The sequence below is a fragment of the Arachis stenosperma genome, chromosome 7, assembly GCF_014773155.1.
Source record: "Arachis stenosperma cultivar V10309 chromosome 7, arast.V10309.gnm1.PFL2, whole genome shotgun sequence".
Taxonomy (NCBI): Eukaryota; Viridiplantae; Streptophyta; class Magnoliopsida; order Fabales; family Fabaceae; genus Arachis; species Arachis stenosperma.
In genome coordinates, this window is record NC_080383.1 from 47,810,611 (window position 1) to 47,820,904 (window position 10,294).

Genomic DNA, 10,294 nt, shown 5'->3' on the forward strand with positions numbered 1-10,294 from the left:
GGGTATGTACCAACCATAAATAATTTAAAATAGTTATCGCAAATAATCAAATTTGATGTCTTAAGTTTGCACACAATCGTTAAGGACTAGAGAACAATTCTTAAAACTTGGTTATTTCTTCTTCAGATCTTCTACTTCTCCTCCACTTCTCTTCTACGTTTTCTCTTTCTCTGTTTATTTGTTTGTGTTTGTTTATTTCTTTGGGAATTTTTAAAAATGGTATGAAGGAGAAAAGAAAAATAGGCATGCATAAGGGGAAAAAAAACACAATAGCTCTATATAAAACAAAAATTTTATGATGAGCAACACATAAATCTTTTAAAGATAAACACGATGTTTTGAAGAGAAACTTAGAAAAAATACAAAAATTTGTTGAAGAAAAACAATTTTTACGAAGATAAATGTATAATTTTTTAAGGTAAACATACAAGTTTTTGAAGAAAAATAGAAAAAGGACACAAAAATTAGTTGATAAATAAAAAATTTATGGTGATAAGCATGAAAACTTTTTGAATGTAAATACAACTTTTTGAAATGAAATAAAAAAAGCATACAAATTTATTGACGATAAAATCAAATTTTACGGTGATAAACACACTTTTTGAAGGTAAAGAATAAAACACAAAATTGTTAGGGAAGAAAATGAAAATTTTACGCGATAAAAACATCAGGTAAAACAAATTTTTTAATAGAAACAAAGGAAGAAAATATGGTTTCTTTGTTATGAAACTAAAATTTGTGTTTTTTAACAAAAAAAAATTGTATTTTTTTGTTATTCAATTAAAAAATATAAAATAACCTGTGTTATACAACTAAAATTTGTTTTTCAACTATAATTTGTGTGTTTTTCAATAAAATTTATGTGTGTTTTTTCAAACTCTCGTCCCCTTCACTTTCTCAAAAAACACAAAAAAAATTACAGTAGAAATGTCAAGAGAAAGAAGAAGTCTCAAGAGAAAAAAAAAAAAAAAAAAAACTTGTAGAAGAAATTGGCGGAGGAGGAGGAAGGGATGATGAAGAAACATGTAATAGAAGTGTGATTTGCTTTTACGTTGTGTGAATCTTTTTGCTGAATTAGGCAAATTTTGTTGAATTCAGTTACCAAGAAGATAACTTGGTAAGTATTACACACATTATGCATTAAACTATTAATGTATTATAGATATATAATCATTTTAATATTTAAATTTGTTAAATTAGTATCTGAGTTGGGACACCATAAGTGTAAGATAAGAAGCCTTCCTAACCCTGTAAGCAACTCCTTTTTGTTGAAAATGTCAAATACATGTCCTTCTTTGAGAATAAACAAAGAGTTTATAGGGAAGGCACTCGTACTGTATCCTGAATTTAAGGGGTGGTGCATAATTTGCTAATGGTGTTTTGGATAAGGCATATATAATTTATTGTGAAATAAGGAAATAAATACCGGCCTTTAGTAGAACAAAGGAATATGAAAGGATCCTAAAAATGAATTATGAAGTGGGAAGTGGATATTCTTCAAAGGTTTGACATCTATCCAACAGCCAAAAAATAGTAAAATTCAAAGAAAGAATATGTTGGTCTACTGGAAATTCCAAAAAGTACAAATTTCAAATTTAAAATCAATATTTTTTTTAGTTAATGTTCTTTTCTTTTCTATCAAAAATTAAATTTCTCAATTTTTTTAATTAAAATAGGTAGCCTAGGCAAGAAAAAGGATACTTATTAATTAAGTTGAGTAAACTATCATTTCTATATCCATAAAAGTTCAGAAAGCTGATAAATCTATCTACGAAAAAACAAAATTGACTTTATATCCATGAAAAATTATTTTTGCAGATAAAATTATCCAAAATTTAAAAAAATATTTAGAATTATCAAACTACCATTTAATATAACCTAATTCTAACCTTTAATTTTATTTCACACTACCATTATTTCAATCTCAAACTCCACCACTACCCAATAGTCACACTTATCCTAACTAACACCATCACTACCGTCAACAGAAACAAAGGATAATTTGAGAGTTTTGGTGGAGCGGCGGGGTGGGGACGGGTGACTTTAAGGGAGAGGGAGGGGAAGGTGGCGGTGAAGAGGAAGAAGTTGAGGATGAGTTTTGGGTGGGTGGGCCGTGAGAAGGAATCTTGGGGTTTGGATTGAAGGGAGTGAGACTGTAGTAGTGGTGTGAAGTGATGCCATGGTTGTTGGAGATGAGGTGGGATTAGAATTTAAGAATGATTAAGTTAGAGTAGAGGAATAATTTAGAAAATTTTGATAGATTTTTAAGATTTAGGTAATTTTGTCTATAAAACTCTATTTTTAATAGATTTGGATTCTCTAAATTTTAAATTTTACTTTAGAGGGAAAAGTGTGATCTCACAATATTTATTTTATAGGTAGGACCAAAAAGAAATATGAGAGAGAAATTATTTAAGGGTCAGAGATTACATTTTACCCTCTAAAATAAAAATTCAAAATTTAAAGAATCTAAATTCTTTTTTAATGGTTACAAGTTAGTTTTAGATCTTTTATAGTCAAATTTTTGTTAGTATTATAATCTTTTATAGTCAATTTTAATATTTTACTCCAGATTTTATTTTTTAAAAACTCATAATGTAAATAGTTTACAACAATAACATTACTTAGTTTTTAGGGGTTTTTTCTTTCTAAAGTTATTAGTGGGATTTGAATTCAAGATTTCTTGGTGAAAATGGAAAGATTATACCACTTGAAGTATAATTTGTTGGCTTAGTTCTTGAGTGTTTATTATAATAACATTTATTATTTATACCTAACATTTAAGTAACAAACTAATGATATAAAAAATTAATAAAATTTGCTAGCCCAATTTTATAATGTTAAAAATATTTTAAACATTTTTTTACTAATTATAAAAAATATGATTCACTACAAATTTAGTTATAATTTTTAATTTTAAAATATTTTTATGTGCAATAAAATCATATATCATATGATAATACATGTGATATTTACAAAATAAAGTCAACTAATAATAGTAATAATATGAGTAAATGGTTAAATTAGTCCCTAAAAGATTACTCATTCTTTAAATTGATCCTCGAAAGATTTTTTTAATCAAATTCGCCTTTTAAAGATTTTAAATTACTCACGTTAGTCCTTTTGTCACTTTGTTTGTTGATGGTATCAAAATTTGCTAATGTAACACATTCAGTAACACCTCAACATACATTTAGGAATCTTAATTGACTATTAATGTGATTAGTTTATGAAATTAGATCAAATCAAAATCTAATTGAGGAGAGAACTTGAGGCATTATAATTCCATAATTTGGGGTTGATTTGATTTAATTTCATAAACTAATCATGTTAATAGTCAATTAAGACTCCTAGGTATATGTTGGAGTGTCACTTCACATGTTACATTAGCAAATTTTGATGCCATCAACAAATAAAGTGACGAAAGAACTAACATGACTAATTTAAAATTTTTAAAGATGAATTTAATTAAAAAAATCTTTTAAAGATCAATTCAAAAAATGAATAATTTTTTAAGGACTAATTTAACCATTTACTCGTAATAACATCTTCACCGAACAGAATTAGACAATCAATTATATATATACTTATGCTTTATAACCAATTTGAGCGTTTAGCATGCTGGTCCATTAAAGTTTAAATTTCATTTAGTGCATGTATCAATTTACCAATCAATAGCAAATTATATATATATATATATATATAAACAAAACAATACCAACAAAAAACAAAGTTTTATTTTATTAAGTGAAAATAACTATATGAATAAAACGATATTATTATGTCACTTTCATACATCATGTTTATAGTGAAAATGTTAATATGTAGATCTTTTATTACGATCTCATGTGATACGTGCTCAAAAAAATATTTTTATCATTCTAATAAAATTACAATCTTATCATGTCTATAAACAGGGACGGATGCACTATATAATTTGTAGGGGCAAGTGCCCCACTAACATTTTAAAAAAGTATGCTAAAGTATATGTATAAATATATATATGCTCCCATTAAAAAATTATACTTGCCCCCACATTAAAAAAAATTACCTATTAAATTTTGTTTTAAAATATTTTAAGAATTTTGTTAACATATGTCATAAGAGTCAATTTTAAAAATACCATAAAAAATGTTTGACAAAAAATTATTGATTTCTTTTATTTTCAATATATTAATTATATTAAAAATTTAAAAATATTTTATTATTATACTCTAAATATGTTCTCTTAAAATATAAGTTAGTTAACTCTTTTTATATATATAATTTTTAGAATTGAATTTTGATATATTATTAGTATAAAATAAATTTACACGTGTATCTAATTACGTAATGTCATATCATAAAAAAATATTTTTTATATTAATCGTGTAAATGATTATCTAAAAGAACATACGTAATTAAACAACCATATAAAATATTTTATATCGTCAGTATATCAAAATTAAACTCTAATTTTTATCTAAAAGTATAAAATAAAAATATTCATTAAATCAATTTAATAAAAATAAAACATTACTAACAATAGCATTATAAATTAAGAATTTATTTAATTAAAATTTATATCCTTGAATTTTTTAACTCAAAATTTATTATTATTATTATTATTATTATTATTATTATTATGTAGTTAATTTATAAAAAATTGAATTAATAACTACGTTATTAGTTATTAATATATCAATATTGATAATTAATAAATAAAAAAATTATTTAATATTTTTATGTTATTTATTTTTATATGTTTTGATATGTTTATACGATTTTTTTGTTATATATATATATATGTACGATCTAAAATTTCTGGATCCGTCACTGTCTACAAATCTGATTATTAAAAGAATTATATTATACTTGCTTGGAGATAAAACAACTAAGTTTATTTCAAGTACAATTACATTGACTTAAGGAACAACAAGTAACCATGAGAAGTTTAAATCTGAACCACGTCTAAGTAAACTGGTTGGATTTAATTCAGATTCGAAAATTACTTAATTTGTAAGCATTCAAGTGAGAAGACCTATTAGATTATATCAAAATTAAATTAAAGTTTATTTAGTTAGATTTAAATTTGATTTGTTGTTAGAGTTTGTTAAACGATTTGATTTTGTTTTGATTTGTTTAGTAATATCTTTTTGTGTTTAAAATTTAAATCAATCAAATTTGATATAATCTAATAAAATTAAATTTGATTTAAAATTATTAGATTTATTTTGAAGTTATATTTTTTATTTAATTTTAGATTCTATAATTTTATTTTAAGAAGTAGACTGATTAATTAGAGATCTATTTAAGTATTTTAAGACATTTTATGCTATTTTTTATGAAGAGTAAATGACCATTTGTACCCACAAAAGATACAAACGCTGACAAATGTAACCATAGAAGAAGGAAACTCACCTTGTAACCACGGAAGATGACTTCCGTGTGCCAGAAATACCCTGACCTTGGTTACGCATCTGGTCCGTTAATATCCGAACCTACGTGGCAACAAAACCACTCCAAACCTATCTACGTGTAATCCAACGTATACCTCTACAAAAACTGAAACCCTAGCATGCCTTTGTTGTTCCTTTCTTCTCCAATATTTACCCTAACCCAGAAATTGAAATTATTTCATTTTCGTTTCTTCTTTAAACACAAACACTGACAAAGAAAAATCCTCTAACCCCTGGCCATGTCTCTGCGCAAATGTAACTCTGCTATAAGTAATGTAAGTTGCAGCAATACTACGAGTTCGAGGAAGAAGAAGGAAAAGAAGCTTGATGGGAGATGCTTTTGTGGACTGGAGGTTGCATTAATGGAATCTGGCACGGTAACAAACCCAAATAGATGGTTCATTCGATGTCCTCTCTGGAAGGTAATGGCTTAGCATCTTTCTTTTTTTTTCTTTTTTTTTTGTGAAGGTTCCATTTTTTTATTTTCGTTGACAGTTGGATGGGTATGGGTATTTTGATTTTCCAGACAAGAGACTGCAAATACTTTATGTGGGTGGATGAGATCGAAGAAGGTTGGGAAGGTCTTGCAAGATCATTAGCTAAAAGAAATACAGAGCATTGTTATACAATATGTGAAGATGGATTGACAATCACTGCAGTTAAAAGGGATAATCAAGAAAGCTTCTCCATGATTGCAAGGAAAATGAAAAAATTCAGGGGCGAAGTTAGAACAAGTAGAGTGTTGCTTGTAACTATAGCAGTGGTGGCTGTGTTTTGTTTAACTTGTAATTTGTATTTAGTGATGAAAATATAGGATTAATATAATCTGGAGATTGTTGTTTATGAACATTGTTTGTTGTTAAGAATGACAAACTAGTTTGAACCAATTCAGTTTGTTATATTTGATAGGAGTAGTCATGAATGATTAATTAGATGGTATAGATAATCATGTGTATCTGCTTTATTTGACTAAACAGGTCCTGTAAAATTAATGAGATGCTGTCTAAAATGTTCATTTATCATGTATTAATTCTTGTGGTACAAAATTGCAACACAAGTTTATAATTCTATAACACTGTCTTTAAAGGTTAAAACAAACTTCAGCTTGTGATACATTGTGGATTCATAGAGAAACACAAGAGTGTAGTATTTGTTAAAAAGTACCTCATATTACCAAAATAAAATTAAAGAGTCTATAGACTGTGCTCAGAACATCATAACAACAGAATGAAACAGAAGAGTCTGTCATCTCTCTTGATCACATGAAACATACCAAAAAAACAAGCCTAGAAGTACATCAAAATAATTGGTTTTCATCAACTAAACAACTATGATTTTGGAGTTGAGTTGCTGCTCCCACTTGAAACAACATTACTGGGTCCACTAGAAGTTCCTCTACCTCTGACCGTTGTTTCTCTGCCTCTAACAGTTGCACCAGGTGTAGGCATAAACTGCATAAAACGTGTGGTTGTTCCAGCACTAGCACCTTTCATTGTTTGAGGTGTAACCATTGGTATTGTTTCTAAGTTAGTTGTGGGAGGGTTGGTAGAGGAAGGTTTGGTAGATGGTGGAACAGTTGGAGGAGGTCTCTTAACACTTCTCCTTTTAGCAGGCTTTTTTATTATTGTAGGGTTCGGTGGGAGATTTGGTTGAGTTTCCTAGAGTTGATACAAGAAGCAATAGATTAGTGATTGCATAATGTTACATAGTTAATGACAAATGAAATGAAATGGCACTTACAATTGCAGCTTGTGGGACTGCTAAACCACTTCCCTTATTAGTGCCTGCCTCAGCATCTGCAGCTTTCAAAGTTTCCTCCCAATACATTTCTGCCAAAACATCAGGATCTTCATCTTCATCCCCCGCATTTACATGCTCCTGAGGTGCACCACTCCCACTAGCCATTGCTTCTTTCCTCTTTTTGCAACTTCTCTTGTTGCGACCCGGCTACAATTGAAATAGAAAATTGTAGTAACATCATTTTAATTACAGATAATATAGTTACATGCACATAAAATAGGAAATTGTTATAATGTAAATTACACAATGATTAAAGAAGATACCTGCAGGCAATATTTGCAGACAATAGTTCCATATTTTCTTTTCGTTCTATGAGGGTCAGGGATCTCAGCAGGACCATCATTTCTCTTGTCTCTCTTAAGGGAAGGTCTCCCAATGGGTTTCTTATAACGAGGTGGCAGAATAGGCAACGTATCTAGCTTCTCCCAAAACTCTTGGCTTGGAACTGGAAGCATTGAATATTGATAGGTTGCATTGTATGCGCCCATCGTTAGCCAGTTATGGGCAAACTCCTCAGGTCTTCTGTTCTGATAAGCTAGGGTAGCACATACATGCCTGCATGGTAGGCCAGTTAGTTGCCACACTCTACAGCTGCATGTTCCCTTGCCCAAATCCACACTAACTTTTACCGGTAAACATTGTACTTCGTACACATTTCCAGCATCGTCTCCAGTTGGCAGAGGTCTCCATTTATTGCTTTCTCTTTTCTCCCTCTCAAGTCTGCTCTGTTGTGTAGGGGTTAATCTTCCGTTGTATCCAATTAGTGCTTTCTTATTTCATGCTATAATTCTCATGACGTAGCATCTAACTTCTTCAAGCATGGTGATGATGGGTTTTCCTCTCATCTTCTTAACCTTACTATTAAATCCCTGGCAATTATTATTTGTGTAGTTGTCCATCTTTGGGTATTCACTGAAATAAGCCCTACTCCATTGCTTGGGTTTGATCTTGTCTAGGTATTCCCAAGCTCGAACGTTGATTTTCTTAAGCCTTTCCATGGCAGCATCAAAATCTTGGGTAGTAGTCGCCTTAGCACATGCCCACATACACATTTTCATTTGTAAGTCATTCCACTTTTTTCTATAATTTTGCCATATATGCATGGCACGAAATCTATGGTTGACTCCTGGATACATCTCTGATAGGGCAGGTATTAATCCCTAACAACACAAGCATATATAACAATTAAACCAGAAATACTAGTTAAATAACAACACAGATGATTAATACATATCCAAGTAATTCAAGAGCAATACAACTCAACTCAATATTATGTCACACATAATTAAATAAATAATAATTTTAACTTATCATTTTATCTCATTTTTTAAGAGTTTTCAAGAGTACGTATCATTGTGTACTCTCATGTACTCCTCATATAGAGACAATAATTTAAATTTTATAAAATCATATTTAGTATTTTTGTTTCTTTTTCAACTGATACAACAATATGTAGAACTTGTAAGAGGTTGAATAACAACACAGATGAATAATACAGGATTCAAACACAAAAATTCATTAATCCCTAACAGGTATTCCAACTCCAAATAATCACTAACAATTCACTTATCATTAATCACTAACAGAATATATGAAGAATATTTTAACTTACTAAATTCTTAAATGTATTAGGTACCTTTTGCATATCTGACATGAAGTTAAACCCATTTGCTCTGAAATCTCCAATATCCTCTTCTAGTATCTCTAAAAACCACTTCCAACTGGCTTTGTTCTCAGACTCAACAATGGCATAGGCAATAGGGTACATGTGGTTATTTGCATCTTGACCTATGGCGGTAAGTAGCTGACCCCCAAAGTACCCTCTGAGAAAAGTCCCATCTAATCCTATAAATGGTCTGCATCCTCTAAGAAATCCCTTTTTACAAGCTTCAAAACATACATATATTCTGAGAAACAGAGGGTTTGAATTAGGTTGTGGATTAGTGTGTATTCTCACTGTGGATCCCGGGTTAGTCTTCATTATCTCATTTGCGTAATCACGGAGCCTAGCATATTGAGCAATCTCAGAACCCTCTATCCTCTCCTTTGCTTTTCCCATCGCTCTATAGATTTTTCTTTCATTAATCAGCACATCATACTCATTTCTGAAAAATTGGTCAGCCTCCCTTACTATCAAATTTGGTTGGACTCTTATTCTCTCTTCTAATTCATCTACAACCCATTTTCCGTTAGCTGACTTACAATGGTTATCTCTGCTGCAAGTGTGTTCATTGACAAATGTCTTGACCTGATAACTCAAGGGAAATAATCTCTTAGCACAATATATTTGCCACGGGCATTTCTCATCATAGCAAATTGCTTTGCTTCTAGTTGAGTCACATCGAGGAAAGAATACGCTCCTTCCAAGGTTGATGTTAAACTTTCGAATTGCCTTCCTAAAATGGCTGAGAGTTTCAAACTCCATCCCCAACTCCAACCGGACTTGGCTAACAGGAGCATCAACATTGCTTTGAGGAAAGACTGGAGGCTGATCAGCATCTTCATCACTTGCTATGCTTCTCAATTCTTCGGATTCATAACAACGGTATCCAGCATTTTGATCCAAAAATTCTTCTGACTCAACAGGCACATAGATGGATGGAGGCTTGTCAGGATCAGGATTGGGTATAAAGGATTGTCCAGTTGGGGGAGGCCTTTTTACTGATCTTCTCTTGCTCACCTTAGGTCTTCCCTCAACTTGCTCATCTGTGTTGGTCTGATTGTTCTGAGGAGTACTGTTAGTATCAGATGGTGGGACTGGGTCTGATTCAGGGTTTGATTGTGAAAGTGGGTTTCTATATGGTTGTGGAATGTATTGGGTTACTTGTTCAGTTGCTTGGGCCTCGTTCTCACTAGATAATGAGACAAAAACTCCACTTGGAGATGTTGAACCAGCAGTATGTATTGGTTGCTGCTATTCTTCAATGGGATTTTGTGAAGGCTGTGATTGATTGGAAGGTGCCTCATCTGGTTGCATAGGTGTTGTGGGAGGCTGAGACATCTGTTTTGCTGGAGATATTTGTCGGGCCACATTAACAACATCCTCCTTTTGGGAC